Source organism: Struthio camelus, chromosome 7, assembly GCF_040807025.1.
Source record: "Struthio camelus isolate bStrCam1 chromosome 7, bStrCam1.hap1, whole genome shotgun sequence".
Taxonomy (NCBI): domain Eukaryota; kingdom Metazoa; phylum Chordata; class Aves; order Struthioniformes; family Struthionidae; genus Struthio; species Struthio camelus.
This window is the reverse complement of record NC_090948.1, coordinates 29,888,489-29,910,567: the sequence shown is the minus strand read 5'-3', so window position 1 is coordinate 29,910,567 and position 22,079 is coordinate 29,888,489. Positions and strand designations below refer to the sequence as shown.

The 22,079-nt window shown below is 41.0% G+C and overlaps 1 protein-coding gene across 14 annotated transcripts in view; it reads right to left on the bottom strand.

Moving 5' to 3' along the window:
* ZMIZ1 (zinc finger MIZ-type containing 1) overlaps positions 1-22,079 on the bottom strand; it is a 358,594-nt gene that overhangs the window by 228,305 nt on the left and 108,210 nt on the right. For 12 of the 14 annotated variants that reach the window (XM_068950527.1, XM_068950537.1, XM_068950536.1 and 9 more), the window contains exon 3: positions 16,143-16,225. The gene's annotated coding sequence lies outside the window, so the exon portion shown is untranslated. Of the gene's footprint in view, positions 1-16,142; positions 16,226-18,530; positions 18,626-22,079 lie in introns of those variants that run through there. The other 2 variants (XM_068950540.1, XM_068950530.1) reach the window with 2 other exon arrangements.

The window sequence follows — 22,079 nt, the reverse complement described above, 5'->3', positions numbered from 1 at the left end:
TTGCTCATTTTAAGAGAGGAAATGCGTGCGCAAGGCAACGCGCGAAGGAGAGGGAGAACAAATATCACATCCTCTCAAATTAAATCTCACACACAAACTAAGGGAGGCTTAAGGTCACAAGAAAACTACTGCTGCCTGAAACTGTTTTTATCAGTTTTGCTGTGCGTCAGAAGCCCTTACAAGATAAGCCCAGAACCCTGTATACAAAACCAGCACCATTATAAGTGGATACAGGCCTCTCTCGATGCTCAAATTTCACATTCATTTGGGAAGCTAAGCTAGTGATTGCTATCTGAAAAAACAGCTTTTGAAATATCATCAATTTCCTGAAGAATGCATCAGTTTATTGAGCGGAGGTTTTCAGACTGTTGCATCTCATTTGATAGCATTACGCCTCTTTTTTTTTTTTTTTTTAATGAATCAGTTAAAATATTGAAGACACTACTCCACAGAATACACTTATTTCTGCAACAATCTAAGCACAGTTGTCTGCTGCTAAGACTGTCGGGACTCAGCCTTCCAAAAAAGTTTAATAAAAAACAATAAATTCTGCCCTCTTAGCATATTAGATCCTATCTTGTTTCTAAATCTAGAGACTATGTAGTCAGAACCCTTTTACACGTGCCTGAGATCAAGCTGACCATCATTTTTAGTTTTAATACATACAGGGACGGTCTCAAAAACATTAAGCCATTTCCTCCGCCACAAATGCGTCACAACTTACTGCCTAAACCCCTTCTTTAGGCCTCACTACATACAAGGCTAAGCTAGCTTACAGCAGAGGCAAAGATACCAGCCTCATTGCTCACCGTGCAACTTCCTTCAGACTTTGTTCTGTGGTGGTCTCTGAAATTACCAACTCCGAGTTCACTGACAACCTTATGTGACCAACAAAATCAACTGTTTACTTCAGGCCTCGTCCTGGGGTATGAGAAACCACCTCTCTGAAAATACAGCCAGAATTCTGGCAGGCAGAGCAGAGAGAGCCAAAAACATGGCATGGAAATCAAATTACCCTTTCACTCTTACCAGGGGCTTTGCAGATCAGGGCTGAACAGCATAACAGTAAGGCACAGCTGGAAACAATGCTCTTCAGCTGGTCACATTCTATGAAAATATCCTTATGCAGCATCTAATCTCAAGAGCTGCCACTCTGACATTTATCTCAAGCATATATATTCCTTGCAATTTACTCAGTCTTTATTCCTAAGACATGGGAACTACTTAAATTCAGAGGAACAGTGTAAAAACGTGCATTAATACTGATACAACTATACTTCCAAGAATAGTTTCATCGAAACAATTTTTTCAATTAGTTTTGATTTCAGTTTTCTGTGCAGTTTGACCTTAACATCACTTCTATCCATCCACGCATTCCAAAAGAAAGTGTTCAGTCATGACTTCAAGGTGATATAGTGGCAGTTTGGATTACAGCGTACCTTCAGCATACGTGCCATTTCATAGGTCACCCACTTTGCAAGTGAGGATACAGTTTATATTACACAAGTGCAAGGGTTATGTCACACACGAGCTCTAAACGTCCTCTTAAAAGTCCTAACTAGTTAAGGAAGAGGAGAGACATTTCCCCCCACAATTCACTAGGAGGGATTTAGAATGGCTTGGCTTATTGCAACACAAGACAGCTACGGCATGTGGCCTCAGAAGTCCTAGCAACATACGCGCGCACACACATACACACACACAGAAACAGAGGACCAGTGAAGACCAGTAAATACAGTATAATGATAAACTGCATTTTGGAGCAGCCTATTTCAGGTATTGATTTCACGTGGCTCTATAGTGAAAACATAAGCTAGGCAGGTCTCTTTCTAAGCACCAGTTCTCTCAGTGACATCTCAGACACTTAAACATTACCTGAAGTTTCTCATCTGAGTGATTGCATCTGAGTGATCTCCCTCTTCTCCTCCTGTTCGACCCAAAGCTATTTTTGAACTTGATCTTCTTTTAGTCTCTTTGCTGAGAATAAAAACTTTGATTTTTCCAGGGATTTGGCACCATCTTGGAGAAGCAGGCGCTGTCCAAGATTCTCTGCTTAGAAGTGTTCTTTGCTTTCCCGCTATTATCTTTCTGTCACTCATTTCATTTTGTTTCATTTATTTAATTGATTGCTCTACCTTTATGTTTCTTCCCCTCTCTGTGGGGAGGCCGCTGTTCCACAGCACAGAAACTTAAGAGAACCACCTACTTCATGGAAATGAATTCAGCAGATGTTTCTCCTTTGCACTAAGTTAGCTCAGTGCAAGTGATTTTATACCTATTAAGTATAAACACATATGGAGTTATTTAAGGCATTCTGTCATTCACATTAGTTTTAAAGACTGAGAACTCTAAAGTTCAAGAACATAAAAAGTTTGTTCAGAAGATACTGTGGTCTCACCTCACAGGCATTTTCATAAGACTTTTGAAAGCACAGAGAGCGCCTGTACTTTGTATTCCATAAATGTACAGTCTCTACACTTCAGCAAGTATTCCAAATCGCATACGAAGGGCATTAGATGTGTGACACTTGCGCTCACACGTTTAGCCTGAAGCTTCAGGATGATAATGCACTGTGCGTGTGTGTGTGGCAAAAAACAAAACAAAACAAACAAAAAAAAGCCTGCAAAAGTAAAAAGGCAGAGGTATTGTAACATATACCATCTCCATTACAAACACTGCTTCTATAAAAATCACAGCAGCAATTCTGATAGCTTATGGGATTATATAGATGTTACGGTAGTAAATTGGTTGTATATGTATTTATATGCAAAGAAATAAATTTACTAGTTACAGAAGACAGATGCAAAACCTTCCAAAAACGCCGGATGTTGTCAAAGGTACATTCTTGACTGCTATCAAAACTGAATTCTATTCATTGAACTGTGTGCAGGAATCCAACGACCTTTATGCACCAAAATGAGAAAATCTGGTCCATTCCCTCGTGGCCTGTATACACCTAGGGCAGCAGGTTACAAAACAGAGTAGTTGCTGGTTACTGAGAATCTTTACTAAGGCATAACTTGACACTATCTAATCTCTACAACCATGAACCGCACTGTGCAGGAAGGGAATAAACATTGAAAGGAAACTATAGCCCTTCCTATTTCTAAAATACCCTCCTCAATTCATCAGTAAGGCTCATTCTGAATAAAGGATCTTCATTCTATAAGGAACTGGAAAATGAATTTGAAATCAGCTTCAGATCAACAATGCTAATATTTAACGCCCGTTGATAATGGCTATTTAAAAAAAAAAAAAAAGTTCTATTCATGCCAAACCTATTTTTTCCCTACTGAGGGAACATAATGATTTGCGGGGTGATTACTTGATTGTATGAGTATTCAGAGCTTACTATATATGCATCATCTTATAAGATATGTCATTTTTACAACCAGTCCTGAAATCTTTACATCTCCCTGACCAGTCCTTACAAGAGGCTAAAGTCACAAGTTGATGCAACAAGTTTCCGTACCAAAAATAAGAGCTGACAGTGGTTCAAACTGATTGCATCCAAAAAGACACAGTGGGTTGCATGGCCAAAGATACTGAAGCCTGTACTCCAAATGTTTGCCTTCAATAAGCTGTGAGAAAAACAGGCTTTAGCTACGTACCACCAGTGAGATCAGCAAGATTATGTTAGTCAAGATGGACAGGTGCTGAATTATCTTAACCACAGCATTAAAGAAAAAAAGTGTTGCAGCCTCAGCAAATATATTGAAAACACAGTGTAAGTGGCATAGCAACATTAAGTGCCAGGCCACTGTTCATTTCTAGTGTATATAGCCTGCAGTAAATACTTGGTATACAGCATGCATTTGATTAGAACAGCAACGATCTCTCCGTCCTGAACTTCACACTATTTGCTCACTGCCGCACCATGATAACAAGCACATATCCTTTAAGCAGGAAAAGGAGACTCAGAAGACTCCCAGTCATACTTCATTTAACCATACCAGTAGAATACAGCTCACTACATAAAGCACAAGCTCATAGCCATATGTGCTCATGCACATTTTTTCAAGAGCAAAACTATTACTCCTTGTGCCAATTAGAGGGGAAAAATGTAATTTGAATCTATTTTATCTACATGCTTCTAGAGAGCTAGTATACAGATGTATAATCAATATTTAACATTTTCTATTTTTACTTTAAAATGACAGGTCATAGGAGTAATTACCAACTGCATAGATCAGCAGAGACCCAATCTCTGGAGAGCTCTTTGTCTAGGGATGTTTTTAAAGAAACTCCACTGACTTTTACTTGAAAAACTTCAAATAGAAATGGTGGAGCAGAACTAGCTTCTTGCTGTACATCGTAAAGCACAAGCTAATGTATCTAAAGCAACAGCAAAAGTGAGAGATGGCAGTCCACTGAGTTTTAGTGGAAATCCTATCCTCTGCAAAAATAAGCTACTTAAAACCCACGTAAAAACGAACATGAAAAGTTTAGGTAGGAGTTGGGCTATTCAGCACCTTTCACACTGGCATGAATTGAGCCCATTTTTGAAGGAAGACACATACAACATGACCATACAATATGCAGTCTTACTGCTTTAGTCATGGAGAAAAACAGTAGAGTGCCCTATGTCTCTACTGTCCTTGATATAATTTAAAATATCGCATGAATAGTATTTTAAGGATTGTTGTATGATTGAATATAACATGCAGTTGGAACATAAGACATGCCAAGCTGGGTTAATCCAGTGGTCGATCCAGTTCAGCATTCTGTCTGCAATGACGACACCGGGAAATTGGTAGGCAGGGCACATGAGCCTAGCCATTATCTGTGGTTTATTCCTGTTTTACTCCCCAGCATCCACGATCAGATGTTAGTGGGAACATTCCTGCCTGCTTCTTTTGGTTTCTGCTAATGGACCTTATGTCCATATCTGTGTTTAACCTGCTGATATTATCTGCCTTCACAACCTCTACGACAAGAACTCTGCCAAGTAAGGCAACTTCCCCATTCGCGTATCCAGTACTCCTGTACGAGTCCTGCAACATTCCCTAATAATAAGTTAAGGCTATTTTTGGAAAGAGGACCCGAAAGTCAATTCCAGGACCCTCAGCACTGCTTAGAGCACTTGCACGCAGCAGCTAAACACACTTCTTCCTCTGAGATTTTTCTAAGAATTTCACATGGAACACAGCAAGAAAAAATAGGAATTACTATACAGAAACTTGGCCAATAGTCTAGGCTAAAGGAAAACAAACTGTTCAAATAAGCAAATGGTTGTTTGGGCCTCCTCCCCGCTCCCAAACAATTTGGAGCGCAGGAAGGGCAGAGCCTACTCACATGTCCTACGCACGATTGCAGCTCTGCCTTTTGAAGAGTTTATTATCCCTGACTCAACTGCATTTCACTCACCATTGCCACTTCCACGATCAGAGGTTACATGTCATTCATCTTCACTGGCTTTAACTGATACTTTGATTACTTCCTCTTGTGTTCGCATCATCTCAAAAGTTGCAGCGAAGGCAAGACAGGGAAGAGTCGCTGCCCATGCTGGCACGTATCTCCTATCAGCCACTTAGGCTGCTTTTGTAATGGCCATCTAGTTTCTTGCAGAAAAAAAAAAAAAAGATCTACAGCTACTGTTTACATTTTTAAACTAACCCAGCTCATTTTATCTCTTAACGGTGTATGGAATAGTCATGTAAACTATTTAGCCTGCAGATCTGAAGGACAGTAACTCCAGTTAGAGGCAGCAACAAGCTGCTGAGAACAGATGCTTTTCACAGCCTGACATCTCTCTCTAAATTCAACCAGAGCCACTCGACTGATAAGAATATTTGAGAAGAAGGTTCAGAATATCTATGAGAGGCCACAGGCATGATCTTAGGAGTCTTTTAAGGCACAAGCAGCAGGAGATAGGTGTCTATTTCCCTTGTGTGATGGTGTGCTCCTCCCCATCCCCATCATGGGCTCTTCCTCCCCATCCCCCCAACCTGACCTTTCCAGCACACGGGCAGGGGCTGATTCAGCATATGCCAACTAAAATCCGTCTAATATGCAAATATGACGATGAGTCAATTATCTTATCCCATAAATAGGGAGTGGCCCAGCTCTCCTGCACTGCAGTGGGCTGCACGGCAGAATCCCCCCTTGAGTAGGGATGCCTCTCAAGGTTATTCCTCGAGGTCGAGAGATTCCCTGCCCGCGACAGATCCTCGGTAAGTGACTAACAGCATGCTGAAACTTTGCAAACTTTCTAAGGTACATCTCTGATTGATTGTGCACATAATACTTAGACATAAACTGTTGACCAAGTCTGGGACTAAGATTGGATCCAGCCGCACCCAGACTCCTCTAAGGAGGAGTCTGGAAAGCAAGGAGGTCTGTTCTGAACCTCATGACTCAACAGGAGGGTCTCCTTGACACTCATCTGACCCTGTCCTCCACACAGTAAATAACCGAGTGAACCTTGCCATCAACCCTTGTTAAATCACTGTCTTATTTACAGCTGAACTTTTGTTAAATCACTATTTTACCTGTGAAGTGAAGTGCATCACTCTTCACTAATCCGCAACACCTTGGTACATTCAATCGCAGAAGAGTGCCCTGCCTCCTCAGGAGATTAATACTAGGAATCTGCCCTGGAAAACACTAATCTTAGATCTCAGTATTTCTCATCATTCTGGACAGTAACTGACACCTACTGTGAAAGCCAAATGCTCAGTTGTATGCTTATCTATCATTTGCTTTGATTCATACATAAAAACTCTCAGTAAAATCAGAATTACACTTTGTCAGGTCTTCCCCCAACTGAGGCAAGCCTTTTCATAAAGGCTCTCAAAACTGGAACTGAAGTGAGAATCTTTCAAAATCTGTGTTTTTTTCCAGCTACGCCATCAACCAGTTAAGCCATCTTAGTGGCTTAGTTGGTCCCTTTTCCTTCTGTTACTCTCTCCTCGTTTGTTAACAGTACAAGCAGAATACAGATGGTATGATGGGCTGAGACAGAGGAAGAACACTAGTGAGTTAGATGTAATTTTTTTTTTAAACCTCTAATCTACATATTTGGAGAGACAAAGAAACACAGATTATATGATTCACCCTTGACATTCTGCCAGATAACTTCAATCCTGTAAAATGCCCCCTAATGACTTGAATATAATACCACGGTGTTATAGTGCCATTTAAATACTGCAAGGCTTTTCTTCCAGTGGCAGTGTAGTCTGCAGACTTAACATGTAATGGACAGGATTACAGTGCCACTAAAGTATTACTCAATACTGCTGAAATTTCAAATTAATTCCAAGAGCTAAATCATTATTCAACTCTGTCTTCGCATAGATACAGTCCCTCAGGTGTTTCAATAACAACAATTTTAGAACTAAAAAAGGTTGATACCGTCTTTTTGAGAGTGTTGCTCAAATGGAGAAATAGCCTCAAAACTGTCAAGTGTGTTAATGCTGTGGTGCATCAATGTCTGAGACATGCAGGAAAACTTTGGACTAAGAAAATAATCTGAGAAAAATCAGCTTAAATATTAAGAGAGTTTGTAGCGATGCGCTGATGAATCATTTTACTATTTCACAATAAAAGAAGAGACAACCAGTCTGGTTTTCTCTAATGTTTCACAATTTGCATACATATTGCTCTCACTTGCTCTTACTCCTACCATGCACCGCTCCACAGACAGAAAATTCTCAATATTTCAAGGGACAAATTCTAGCGGAAGTAAATAACATAGCTGGTGGTAACTGATGAAACGAGGAGAACTAAACCAGTCTATGCCAGCTGAGGATGTGGCTTTCAAGCTATGCTGAGCTCTAGTTTTCCAAACCTAAGTAAACAAACTTTGGCTTTTTACAGTTGTTTTTATTTTTTTCTCATTTTACATATTTATAAAAATATAAATATATATACTTACATATATATTTATATATAAATATATTTATAAATATATTTTATATGTTTCGATTTTTGCAGCTACAGCACTTTAATACTAAAAGACGTAGATCCTTCCTACTTTATTATAAACAATGTACAGTCTAATTTGCTAACAGATGAAGTAGAGGACAGGTAGACAAAAACAAAGAATGGACTAATAGCAAAAGCAAACTTCTCCTCTCTGGAATTTTGCCCATTTCTAACCTTGTGTTTAGGTTAATTTCTGTTTCCCAGCTAGAATACCAGGCTACTCACTTTTCCTGCAATGCAGTTCCTTAAACATGGGGGGATGTTCCCATGAAATATTAAACAACAAAAAAAACCTAACAAAAACAAAACAGAAAAAATCAACATCAGTGGTAAACCAGAAACAGGAGAGGGTCAAAGACAGGGACCGAAAACTTGTGGTAGTGAATCTGTATTTGGAATAATTAAACTTTTTCCTGATTAAAACTGTTACCTACTTCCTCATTCATTAATATTGTCCTTGTTTATTCATGTAGCCAGGCCAAAGATTTTCCCCTCCCTCCGAATATAATTTCCTGCTATTGACAGACACTTTCAAGTGCTGGATATGTGTATGTCTACATGGCATACTGCAGGCACAGGCGAGCCTTCTTGGCCACCATCCAAGCGAGCTGTAAATGAGCCAGCTCCAAACCGGAAGCTGTGTAAGCAAAATTAGCACAGCAGTAAGCTTGATCTAATTCACGCTGCCGAGAGACAGAGCTTATTAGCTCGGGCTCAACACCATGCTAATGAAGGCTATGGGGCTTCTGGTTTGGCTCCATACAGAACACGGCCAGCCAAAGATAGATAGAGCAAGTTCACATCTGCCCACAAAATACCACATAGGTATACCCTCTCCCGAGGTATACCCTCCTACTGCAGGGCTACTTCTTTCCCTTGATATGAGCTCCAAAAGGCTCTGAAGGCAAATTGACAGGATAAAAGTTTGAGGCCTATTAGGGCTGAGAGCAGATGGAGAGAAGGGGGATCTCCAGGTGGGAATTTCAAAGGCAGCATGAGAAACAAAGTACCGAATACCAAAGCCCAGGGTGTAAGGGAAGGGGAGGGCAAAGTACTGTATGGCTCTGGGAACTGATAATTGGAATAAGGAGCATATCACCTCTAAGTCACCAGCTCATATCAGGTCTAGGGCAACAATGACTGAAAGGCATTACCACATAGCAGATGTTCAATAGACTGTAACTGATTGCCACCAGGCAGGTATCAGCCCCACCAAACAAAGGAGGATCTCCTCCACTGGTGGCCCTGTTTGTAGTTTAAGTGGAGTCCTATCAGACTAGATCCTTTCATGCCATAGTTTATATCAGGGGCAGTGATCATCTAGAAAGTGGTCAGCACTAGCTTGTAAAGCAAAGCTACTGAGTCCTGAGCAAAGTGAGGCAAGGATCAAAGGGGAACAACGAAATGATCAAGTTAAAAAAAAAAAAAAACATAAGAAGAAAGGATGAAGAGATTGGATCTGTTTACATTTAAAAGGATATTAATAAAACGGTCCTTGCAAAGCTATATCAAACTGAAAATAGCCTAAATAAGGTATTTAGCTTCTGTCCACCCAGTAAGATAGCAAAAGAGTAAGAGGAAATTCCATTAAATTAATGAAGTGCCACATCAAAAGGCAACAGAAAGATATACCTTTCAATTCAACATGTAATCGTACTGTCGAACTCACTGCCACCAAACCATCACGGTGACAAACACTTCTCATCTTTGCTGCTGTTCATGCCTGATTTCTTTTTCCTCTAACCCTATTTGTAAAGCAGCAGTTTTAGTTTTCACTTGTTTACACTTTCCGATGTCTGGGACAGGTACAAGCACGTGAGAGAAATCACCACATGTGATGCTGCAGCAGACATCTCTTCCGCATATTCACATTCCAAAGCCGAATTAAATTTATTTTAACTTTTGAGATTTTATATTACATTGCGTACATGGAGGTCTGTTACCTCAAAATCTTTTCTTCGAAAAGCCTTTGACCTGCAGTGCAAACTACACGTTCTCAACAGTAGTTGAGGCTACTTTGTCATAGTTGAGAAATACTCTGACCTGATAATCAGTTTGGGCCAGGCACCTGCTGACATTTCATGTTATACTTCACACATTTGGATAGATAGATTTCAGTCATACATATCTTTATCATTTAAAGCAGCATTTTAGTCACTGATAAGCACCGGAAAGGACTTTTTCCTCCCTTTTCCGTGTCCTTTCATAAACTTCTAAAAATGTCAACAAATAAATGAGATGAATCAAAGTAGGCTAAGAGATGGACTTAGCTACAGACAAAAGACTCAGAGAGCTTTATGCTTGCATTGTGCTTTTGTCCTGAAGAGGAAAAATTTCTCTCTCTCTCTCTTCCCATTTGAAGGCCTCCAAAGAAAGCTATACTATCAGAAATAACAAGATCTAGTAAAATGGGGGGGGGAAACAGTTGTACCTTAAATTTGCTAAATTTAGTAAGATTGAATAGAGGAATTTAGTTAAATATTTTTCAATATGAAACACGTTTAAGAATTCTCAAACGTTTTCCAATTGTAGGTTGAGTTAACCTTATTCAAAAATCCTCAGTCATATTTACTATAAGCATATACACACACAATCTTCAACTGTTAACAGACTAAGTTCAGAATCTATACCTCAGCTTATACAGAAATATGAACACACACGTTTATTCTATGTACTATATATATGCATAAGGTATACAAATCATATTAACCCATTATTCCCCCTTCCTTACATATTTTTAGTAAAAAGATATAAATTCCTGGCTTTTAAAGCAGCTGACCTAAAACACCCTAAAAGAATACATTTCTGACAGTTGGAAGATCACTCTGAGGAGCTAAATAAGATTAAGGGGGAAAGGGACGGTGGAAGAAGTAAAATCATGGCCACTTATCTATAAATATCTTTTTTATATTGAACAAAAAACCCAAATACTTAATTAGCATATTATTTCTTTTGGAAATACTTCTTTACACAGAGAAGTGCAAGCTAACATCCTTTATAAGGCCATGAAAACCTTCTCCATATCAACATAAAGTATTTTTGGTACAGGATACAGCAATCTCCTGTGGAGTCACATGATGTGCAGAATATTTGAATACTGCTTCTATTTAGCCTCCCTTCAGAGGGAGATGGTTTAATGCAAGCCATTAAAAAGAAAAAAAAACACACAGAAGAAGCCCTATGCTGAAAGAAGTTACCTACAACTAAAAGGCTTGCTACACTATATATTTGTACACCGGGTACTTCTTTTTGTCTCCCTATCCTCTGTTTAGGCAACATAAAACTAGGATAAATTGCAGTGTGTCTGCAAGGGGTTCTTTTATTTTTAGCCAATACTGTCCTGTCAGTATAAATTCATCAAGACAGAGAACCCTTTATTAAAAATATAATTTATTTTCGTTGCTTTTCACTGTGCCGAAGCTATGTCTTTCTCAACCAACGTCAAAGGCGATTAAGAACATGGAGCTTTCGAGAATAAGTTTTAACCATGATTCCCTTTGGCCTGCCTACACAACGTTTCCTTATAAAGACTTGGGAGAACTTAGGGTGGCAAGGAGCAAAGCCAAATGATGTGGCAAGTATTATTCAGATATACACATTACCATTACAAAATTCATTTTAAGAACTCTTCACACATTCTCATAAAGGCACAAAACTTACAAAACATTAAGACATACTAAGGAACAAGAGAAAAACATTGGAATGTTTCCAAAAAATGAAGCTCTTGAGCACTGTTTGCATTACCTAAAGAGCCAGATTTGTTTTCCTCTTGTCACCTGAAATTTACTACAGTTCTGCAGCATTTTACCAAGGATTGAGGACAAGAAAGAAAGAAAAAAGTAAACTATTCTACTCAATTATACTATATAATTCTTTGGTATTTCTCCACAGTTCTACATGTTCACTTGGAAAAAAACACATAGAAGCAGATAGTGTTTGACTTAGAGAACACATTTTGACTTTGAATCAAGTTTTACTTTTTAAAAAAGATAACTTATAAATTCTAGAGCATTTATATTTAAACTGATCACTGAAAGAGTATTTTTCCCTCCACGTGCAGCAGTCCAATATAACTTCAGGAGTACTTCTATCTCCATACTATTTCCTCTCGCTTGACTTCTCTAAATAGAGCCCAATGAGTACTACCACTCTAGACTATACCAATCCAGCAGACATGACCAATTATCATAGTACGATTTTTACGTCACAGCATCAGAGATTTTTCTACCAATATACGCCGAGGTAAGCAGAGGGGAAAAACTGAACTCTCCACACTCTAATCCTCCCCGCCACCACTCCAATAACTGACTTGACAAGGGGCATATCACTCTCTGAAAACAGTGGGCACATGTAATGGTTTAATTAGCTGCCACCTTTAGACTCCAAGCATGCCTTGACCCAGCTTTATAGATAACAGAAAAGCAAACAGAAGTGACTCAAACATTAGCGGCCAAGGCAGCAATTGCTGTACCCTATCTGCCTACCCTGACAGCACTTCCAAAATTATCACAACGTCGTCAACCAGTTCTTCCTATATTCCTTTAGATGGAAGACACCCGTATTTTCTTTCATCTGTTTTTCTCAACACAGCTATTTCTGGCAGGGCAATTTCTGTTTCTCAAACTCCAGCCTTTTTTCCCGCTCTGTCTTTGCCTTATTCTTCTTCCTACCCTAAGACCTTAGCAGCTATTCAATTCATAATTTTGCTTCTCTTCCTTCTTTGCCTTTTGCAAAGTCCTTGTCCTACATTTTCCTGTGTTGCTTTCTCACTTGCCCACACAGGTGTGCAGGGATAAGCAGCAGGAGGCAGACAATATGGCACATGTGGCAACCAGACGTTACACATGTTTATTCAAACAAAACAGAACTCTTTATTTTAATGAAGTAATTGATGCTACACTTCTGCACCTGGACAGGATCATTAAATAATTAAAGTCAAACCAAAGATAAGCTTCAAAAAGTTTGGAAGGGAAGAGTTAAAAAGAGCAAGGAAGTCAGTGCTGTAGTTAATACACAGAAGCCAAGCTCCCGTTCAATTCCAGCTCTACCCAGAGGCTCCTGCTAGCATGGCTATTCAGCACCTGAATTTGGAAACGCCTATGTTTTTATGCTTAAAAGAAAAGCTCTATGGCAATCTGCCCCCTTTCGTAACTTCTGATGCAATTACTAATCTGACTCAGCAACAAATCCATATTGATATGGTTATACAATTTCCATTGTTTCAGTCATCTATGCATAGAACAGCCTCATGCTGCATACTGCAATGGTTCTGTGGTCATTTTTCTCAGTAGCGAAGCTGGAATAAGCAGTTCCTGCCTCTGGCCACTTGTTATCAACTCCCTTTGCACTGCCATCTCCCCCTCCTCCCCAGTTATGTTAGGACAGCTTTGTGGTGCTGCACAGTGAACGGAATTGGTTAAGCTAAAAATACGCCATTCATCCTCCCCCCTCCCTCCCGTTTTTGCAGGGTTATTTTTAAAATGGATCAGTTCTCTCTCCTGGTTCAGCAAGAAGCTCAGCTCAATTGTAAGGGGGAAGGGAGGAGAAGGAAGAGGAAGAGGAAAATGTATCTCTTCCAGCCCAGAGGAGTAAGGAGGACTACAGGGTCTACTTCAGCCCACTTTGCCACTACGAGATCACGTATCCGCGACACTACAGGCACACACAGAGGTTCTCACAGTTTGAGTTGGTGTTTGCAAAGCCTCAAAAGGAACATGCGTTATGCTTACAATTAGAAAAAAATAGGTTTGCATAATCTTAACTCTTGTATCCCAGGAGCCAGAAGTAATTCAGTGCTTTTCTAATTTGACTTGGGGATTCTATACCGCAGCAGCAGGGCTTAGGAAATGGCTCTTCACTGTAACCTGGTTTGAGTGATCATCTTTTGTTTGCATTACTCTAGTTTGCAAGATGACAGCTATCAAGTCAGATTACAGAGTGCCACTTACAGTGACACATGCCAAAAGAGAACCATTAAGACCATCTAAATAGCAGAGTTAGGTTTAATATTTAGGTTGCCAGGAATTACATTCGGTAAGAAGCTTTTTTACACAAATGCAGCAATAAAAATAGGGACAGGTTTTTTTTTCTTTTTTTTTTTTTTTAACTTTCTCCTTAAAAAATAGGTGAATTATTAAAATCCTTTGAATTGATTAGATTTAAAAAAAGTGAATTCTAAACAAACAAACAAAATCACACCTAAACTGTAACATATTTTGCTGCCAAAAAAAGGGAAATAATAAAATAGCCCTCCTAAAAACCCGTTCTTTCTGTGTGTTTATGAAGCCTCCGGAAATACCACGGCAAACATTCCAGCTCTACAGCAATGAGGCCATGTGACCTGAAGGCACAGCAAGGAACTTCTTTTCCCGAGTTTCTTGGTGGAATAGAAAAGGGTTTTTTTTCCCCCCAGTTTTAAACCAGAATCCGAGTCTAGGGAAACCTTCAGTAGACTTTCAAGCACCCAATTTTAAAATAGGGTTGTTTTTAAAAAAATGATTTGGCTGCATTTCTATGACTGCATATGCTGTTTTTATAAGAAAAGACCAGTCTTAGACCTATATTCAGTGGGCATAACATAGCACATTTTTAAGGCACCACAACAAACATTTGAAATGTTCTCTAAAGCTGCTATTACAGTTATGATCAGTACTACTGTGTTTCTCAATACAGCCAAAATCTTTTCCCAGTAAAACATAGGCACAGTTAAAACCTTCTACACTTCCAATCTGATTTTAGTTAGAGCTATTGATGAAAGGATTTACACAGGCAAGTGTTACTTTACCAAAAATTACTTAAAATGTGAGCTTAAATAAGAACCTTCCCTTTTTTACAAATAATCATGAGTAATCACTTGCAAGCAATCATTTAAGATGTAGGAGTAGGGATGAATCATACTGCAATAGTTGGGCATTCATTGAAACTTGTGTTTTGGCTTAAACCAAAGCAAAACAAAGCAACACCACACAAAAAGGAAAATATCTCTGCAGTACAAAAGCACAGCAAATGGCAGGCACACACTGCTAACTTGCTTTAGTAGCCATGTCAGAAATGCTTCTAATTATCAGAGGTAAAAGAGGGATGGCATTTCTGCTGGAAGCAAGTTTTACACTTTATTCTTTCCTCTCCCCTCTCTTCCCAGCCTATAAATATTAGTCTTACACATTTTTCTCCCATATAGCTCTTGAAAGGTTGAGTTTTTCAAGGCTGATAGCAGATAGAAATGTTCATCAAGAAATGCCTTTGGGTCAACTGTCTGTAGCTCAAAATGCAGCAGTGAAAATATGGAGGATGGGGAGGAGGAGGATTATGAGAGCACCATACAACAGAAAAACAAAAGAAACACACACACAAACCCCCCTGAACATCTATGCTCTAATGATCATTAACTTTATCCCTTTGGAAACGGATTGTTACCATCCATGCACCCTTGGTGGTGATGGCTAGTCACAAGGGTACTGACTCCTCACCCTGCTTTCAGCTGCTATACTGCATTCAAAACAACTATAAATATATTAAAGTTTCTTAAATGATATTTCCCAGTATAAGGAAATGCCACGAGGATGTGATTAAAAGTGGAGATGACCCATGTAATAATGAACAGAAGGGCAGCTGCTCCACAAGAAAATTAAGATGTGCACCCAACAGCTGAGAAGCTCTGAAACGTCCTGGAAATAAGGCAAAGATGACACTACCTCTTGCTTTATAAAATACTAAAAAAAAAAACAAAAAAACAAAAAAAACCCCACACCACTACCACTCCAGAAACACCTTGGGGTGTCCGCTATCTTTTTTTCCATTCTATGCAACTGGACGTGAGATACTGACCACATCGTTATTGGATGGAAACTACCATTAATTTGTACTCAGGGTTTGCTAGTTTGTTATAAATGTACATTTATCAGAAGCAAGTAGAACATATTATTGCTCTGTTTTATAGCTTGAATGGCCCATGCAAAGAGTAATTTGTTTGTATTCTGCATTAGGATCAATAGTTATACCAGGGATAGCCCAAGGAATGTTTATGCTGAGGGCTTTGCTTGCAGTGTTTTGTTGTTGCAATCAATTGACCAAACAGGACTGCTTCTCAAAACAACAGATAAACTTTGATAGTGACCAGATTGGCTGTTAAAGCATAAAACATGATGCAGTATCTGGAAAAGACTGATGGCTCTCAAGTATTTTACCACCTGATGGACCATAGAAAACCTTCCTACCTGAATATTCCACACGGGCCTTTCTTCCTCTCAGTAGCTGATGACTCCTTCCTCAATGCCCTCACATAACAAGATCCATTTTCCTGTAATAAAAATAAAAATATGGACATATCATACACCAATTCCCTGAGTAACATGGTACCATTTGAATAAGCTCACTGAGCAGGCCTTAAATAAAGGGCCTTTAAAAGTCCCAGGAGCAAGTCTGGAGCACCAGATTTGAGACCGCATCCTGGGTTCCAGACTAGTTCTGCCATGCCCAAACTGTTGGGAATCATTTCAGCATTGAAGTTTTAAAAGTTTTCTTGCCTGTAAAAATGAGATGAGGAACAGATAATTGAATTCTGTTGAGCTTTCTATCAAAATGTACTGAGTCAAGTGGTAAGTATTTTTTCAGTTAAATGTCATGCTGAAGTCTCTCTCAGTCTCTATAAAGAGGGTACTCGCTGACCGTTATGAGCTAAGTGCCATTAAAAAAATAAACAAGCCCCCAACCTCTGCTTAAATGGATAAGTCAAAATACCACAAAAACACCATCCTGTCTGTAGCAAAACAAAGCAAGTTTATGGATTATGTTGGCAAAGCACTGGGACTTCTAGGAAATGCTTTTTAATTATAAAGAAATACTGTAAAAGGAGACAGTGGAATGTTTATGGGCAGCACGTATTTTATTACACGCTGTTTCAGCAATCAGACAAGGTGTCCTTTATAGGCTAATGTTACTAGGCTCTAAAATTTAGCAAATACTGAAGAAAAGAACAAGTACCTACATCCTAATACATTTTGCCTTCTCTTTTGACTCATTTTCAAATAACTTCCATATGAAAGAATTTTTCATCAAAAAGAAACACAAAAAAACAAGCCTTATGAAAAAAATGATGCATGCAATTTGTGAGACCAATGCAGAATCCCCCCTAATGACCAACGACTGTCGAAGCAGACACTGACAACTCATATAATGCAAAAGTCATACACGGGTTTCAATGGAAACTGTAGAATAAAGAAAAAAACCTCAAGTTGTTAGAAGTAACTTGTCATTTGAATTTAGTATTTGTTCTGTAGTCTTATCCACTGTTCACAGATAATTCACAAAGAACAAAAACATCCCCGAAAACCTATCTGTTAAGAACAACTATCCCATCATTGATACGTATAGTGCCACTAAGAAACAATCTGCTTCAGACAAGAACTGCGCTGTTTTTCTTGTCCCACAATAAATGGCAATTTTAGATAAGTTACATATTGACAGGCACCCTGGGTGAATGACTGGCTTTTAAGGCCTCACTGAACTGTGAAGGTTTTTTCCCCTAGAACATATTTATTCTCATCCAGAAGTCTTCCCCATAAGCATTATGTTCTGCTTCTACAAGTCAGGAAAAACATATTAATTGGTTCAGATATAGTATGTGTTAACACGACTTTCTCAGCTAATACAGACTAGGTCTTTAATTAAGTTGGAATTAATTATTTATCTAAATTTGTTCCTCCAAAGGATAAACCTTTGTTCTGTCTGCTCTAGGAGTTGGATTCCATTCAAGGCTGTGCAACTGCTACAGGCTGGCAAATCAGGCTGTAGCATTTATTTGGCAGCTTAAACTTTTCCTCTCACTTTTCTCTCCTGGATGCTTGCTTCCAACTCCGCATTTTCGCAGCTGCACAGTTAACTGGATCAGGCAACTAAATTCATTCAGCACGTTGTCTCGTAAACAGCTGTGCCAACACAACACAGTGGATGGGCACAAGGGCAGGAGCAATCAGCCATGATGGTAGAGGGTAACAACAGGGGCTGCTTAAACCAGCTTAAACTGCACTGCTGTGAACTATGAAGCTGGTGCTTTGCTTCACTTCTTTGTACTTTATATCTTCCTATCTGTTAAACTGGGACCACAATTCCTACTTTGTTTTATAAAGCACCTCTTTAAATGACTATGCCATTAACACTCCTCTGGAATCGCACTACAGATAGCCTGTCCCTTTCACAAATTAGGCTCAAACTCACTCCTTTTAAGGACGCTGGCACTGCCCTACCAGCATCTGCCCCATGGCTTCACCCCACTGCTGCTCAGGGACCGCACCAGCTTCCCACTGCCAACATCACCTCCACCTCAGCCTGCTCCCCAGCTTTCTTGGTGGCCCCCAGCTCTGGCAGTGCAACATTTCACAGGGTATTGCTCTGGAATGGATTTGGTTTCTAAAAAAAATTCAGCTCTTTTAAAGCCTGATCTTCCCATCCTATTTCTAGGAAGACCCTCAAAACAGTCATACTAGCACAACGCGGAGGTGGTAGGCTGCAACCTGAAAATGAGAATAGATGGCTGGGAGGAGAGGAGCCGCCTGGAAACTCCTTAAAACCAGCAAGCTCTTGCTAACACGAAACCCCGGCCTCACCGTGACACAACGCGATGCCTGAGAGCTCCCCATCTCGTCTCCCTTCTGCCTCGCGATGCTCCCGTGCCAGCGCATGTCCTGCGACACAGCGGCAGGAGTCCGCACTGTAACCAACCTCGCGCGTCACGCAAACACCCGTCGGCGCCTTGCAGCAAAGCTGCCAGGGGCTGTGAATCAGGGAAGAGAGAGGAGGGAAATCTGCGGCTCTGGGGACAGTGAACGTTTCCTGCTCTTACAGATCCAGCAGAGGGAGCACAAAAACACAGGCTTTTTTGGCTGAACGTTTTGGCGAGGAAACACTCAATATTTAAAATCCCAGGCATTTTGTATTAGATTATTTCGATAGTAATTCATGTGTGGGCATTACAAGAGCATAATAGACAAAACCCTTGGCTCTGAGTACACTACACTTTAAAAATCAATACAGTGAGAGAGACAACCAACCCAGCAGCAAAGGCCAGCGAAGTTGTGAGGAGGAAGGAAAGGCAGCACAGCGGGGTTGCCAGCTCCTGCAATTTTATCACGTCTCCTGCAATATTAGGTATTTTTCTTAAAGCCACAGCTTCCAGAAGTCTCAGCATTACATGAAATTTTCAGTTGTTTTTTCTCCTGCCAGGCTCAATTTCTAGGTCTCCCAATTTCAAAAGGCAGAGGCTGTAAAGGTGACTACGGTCTACCCCAAAGGCTCAAAAACTCCCGGCTCATTCGTTTTCCTCCGCGGCTCCTGCCTTCGCACCCCTCGTCCTCCGCTGCGGCCGGGGCGCCCCCCACGCCGCGAGCCCTCGGGCTGCCCCCAACCGGCGGGGGTTTGGGCGGCCGAGGGGCCGTTGGCACCGGTTCCGGGGCGGTCGGAACCGGCTGCGACCGGCCCCGGGCGGCTCCGCCGCTCTCGCGCTGCCGCTCGCGGCCGCCACGTTCTTCCTTGAGCGTGGCACTCCGGTTCCCAGGGACTTGGCCGAACAAAAAAAAAAAAAAAAAAAAAAGGCAGTCAGCGGAAAAGGTCAGCGCGCACACGGGGAACACCCAGAGCAAACGGCGCATCGCGGCCACTCTTCGCAACGAACGGGCGCCCAAACACACTGAGAAGCGAAGAGACAGCAAACACGAACACGCACACACACATTCTTGGAAAAGAGAAATATCGCAAAGACAAGATGATTAAGTGTGTTGTACAATCTTCTCATGGAGATACGTAAGGCAGGTGCACTTCCAGCACGACCATTTGCTCTACTTTCACAAGTTATTACCAAATCCGAGCCAAACCTTTCTCCTTAAACTGCAGAACGCTGTTCAAATGCAAAATTCCTGTCAAACCACAGAGAAGTTCAGGGCGTCCAGAATCCGGACCTCGCCTTTATCTGCCTCGCCACTGGGTCATCCGCGAGCCTCCCCAACTGCTCCGGTTCCTAAATAAGCTCAGTGGTCAACAAGAGTATTTTCGCTCTACGGAAAACTTGCACACTTCTACAAAGCATTTAAATATTAAACGTATACCTCATTATGTTGGCTGCATGCTACATTAAGTTAATGGAGCCCTCTATCCACTCAGGAACTTTCTTAGAAACCTTTTTGGAAATTTGGAAGCAACTCAAACTCAGCACTGCATATGCCTGAAGAGCATCCCATGCCGCCTTCTGCCAAAAAAGAGTAAAACAACTCTTGCTTGTTTTATATGACAAAGAAGCATAAGATACTGTTAAATAAATGCAAAATGGGTGTCATTTGGGAGGAAAAAAAAAAGAAAACTAAGCTCAAAGTTTTGTAGCACTCAGAACAAAAGGCAAGTTTGCCATGCTGAGGTTGGTGTGCTCCTTTTCTGGGCAGGGACAGGGCAAAGAAGTGGATTAGAGTGGGGATGAAGGGATGGGAGGGAGACGCACAAGAGTTCAGCTTCAAATCAACCACTTTGCCTATACTCAGATTTGGCTCTGAAGAAATAATCATTTTTTAAAAAAATAACAACCCCCCCCCCCCCACACACACACACAATCACACCAAGAAGCAGCATATGCTAGTTACAGCATATATATATAAGGGCATTCATCTGTTGGAACGAGCGCAACGAATGCTGCTTCCAAACACAATCCCAGAACGCAGCCACGCTGCGCTGAGATTCCCTGCATTTCTTATTTCTCCCATCACAGCTGCAAGGCCTGGTGTCACCAAACACACCCAGACTTGCTCTGTCCACGTGTCCCCATATTTTCCCCACAAGCCCCTGGCCCTGCTGGCCCCATGGCTGTACTGCCCTGGCGTGCCCTGGGGGTCTCAGTCCAACCCTTCACCAGCTCCCAGGCGATGTAATTTCTTCTCAAAACAGCAGCAGCAGACTGCACAGGACTGTGATTACCAGGCTTGCTTTGTACAGCCTTGCAGAGGCTTAGCCGTGCCATCAAACTTGTATGCGTTATATCACCTCTGTAGCACGTTGCTACTGTCACCACTCCTCCTGGGTGATTTTTCAGGCTTGCCCTGTTAGGTTCAACACCACTAGGGTAGAGCAAAATAAGAAATGGTGTAATGAAAATTCTCCTTCTTGTTTGTTCATACTTTTCACTGGGGTAAAACTGAAAATTCTGTTTATTCAATTGCCATTTTCTGGATTATTTTTCCTGATTTTTAACATAATTTTCTCATTAAAATTTTTCCCTGTATAAGCAGAACTTAAATCAATGGCAGATGAGGTTGTCATCTCTTCCTGTTAAGATGCAAGTGAATTTCACGGTTCCATCATCCTCTCCATATATAAGACCTGGTCAGCAGCAGAAAGTGATATCTTTTTCAGTTTACCATAGTAAAAAAAACAACCAACCAACCAAACAAAAAATCCTTTGCTTCTTCCAGCCTGTTCCACAGAAATCCCTTTACTGGAAGAACAACTTTTCCAAACTTGCACTCTTTTCCTTGCTGCAGGTGGACCTATGATGGGCACAGCAAACCTAAAGCCACCAGGTCAGCCTTGCTGCTGTCCCCCTGCTGCTGTGCGCCTGGTGTCCTGCCACAAGCCTGGACAGCCACAAGCTCCGGGGGAGCGCTGCACCACCTCTCCCTCCCAGCCCCGTACCCCAGATTTAAGGGGTTGCATGTGAGTCAGTAGGCTGGATCAGGGCATATGGGGGGTGCAAGTAGGAATAGGGAGACGGACAGGGAGGATGGGCACTTCAGTACTCCTCTGCTGCAGATACTCTGCAGCCTCTTTGTGAAGCACCAACTTGATGCAGGTAAGTATTTCTGGCCTGCGAGATGAAATAAGACAGACTCACTGTGCCTACTCTGTGCCATGGAGTTAGCCCTACCGGAGCCGCGTGCCTGCTCCACCTCGGCTGCTTCTCCCACCAGAGCTCGCTCCGGCATTAACAGCACTGCATCAAGCAATAGCAAAAATCAGACAAGAGCAGATGAATCCAAAACAGTCCAAGTTTGCAATTTGTTATCGTTTCACAAATGACCATCTTAATAACAGCTTCTTCTTAATCTGCAGCAGACAGTAGCATATTAGACTGTTTTTAAGAGAGGACTGAGTTGGCAACTCACAAGCATAAGATACTG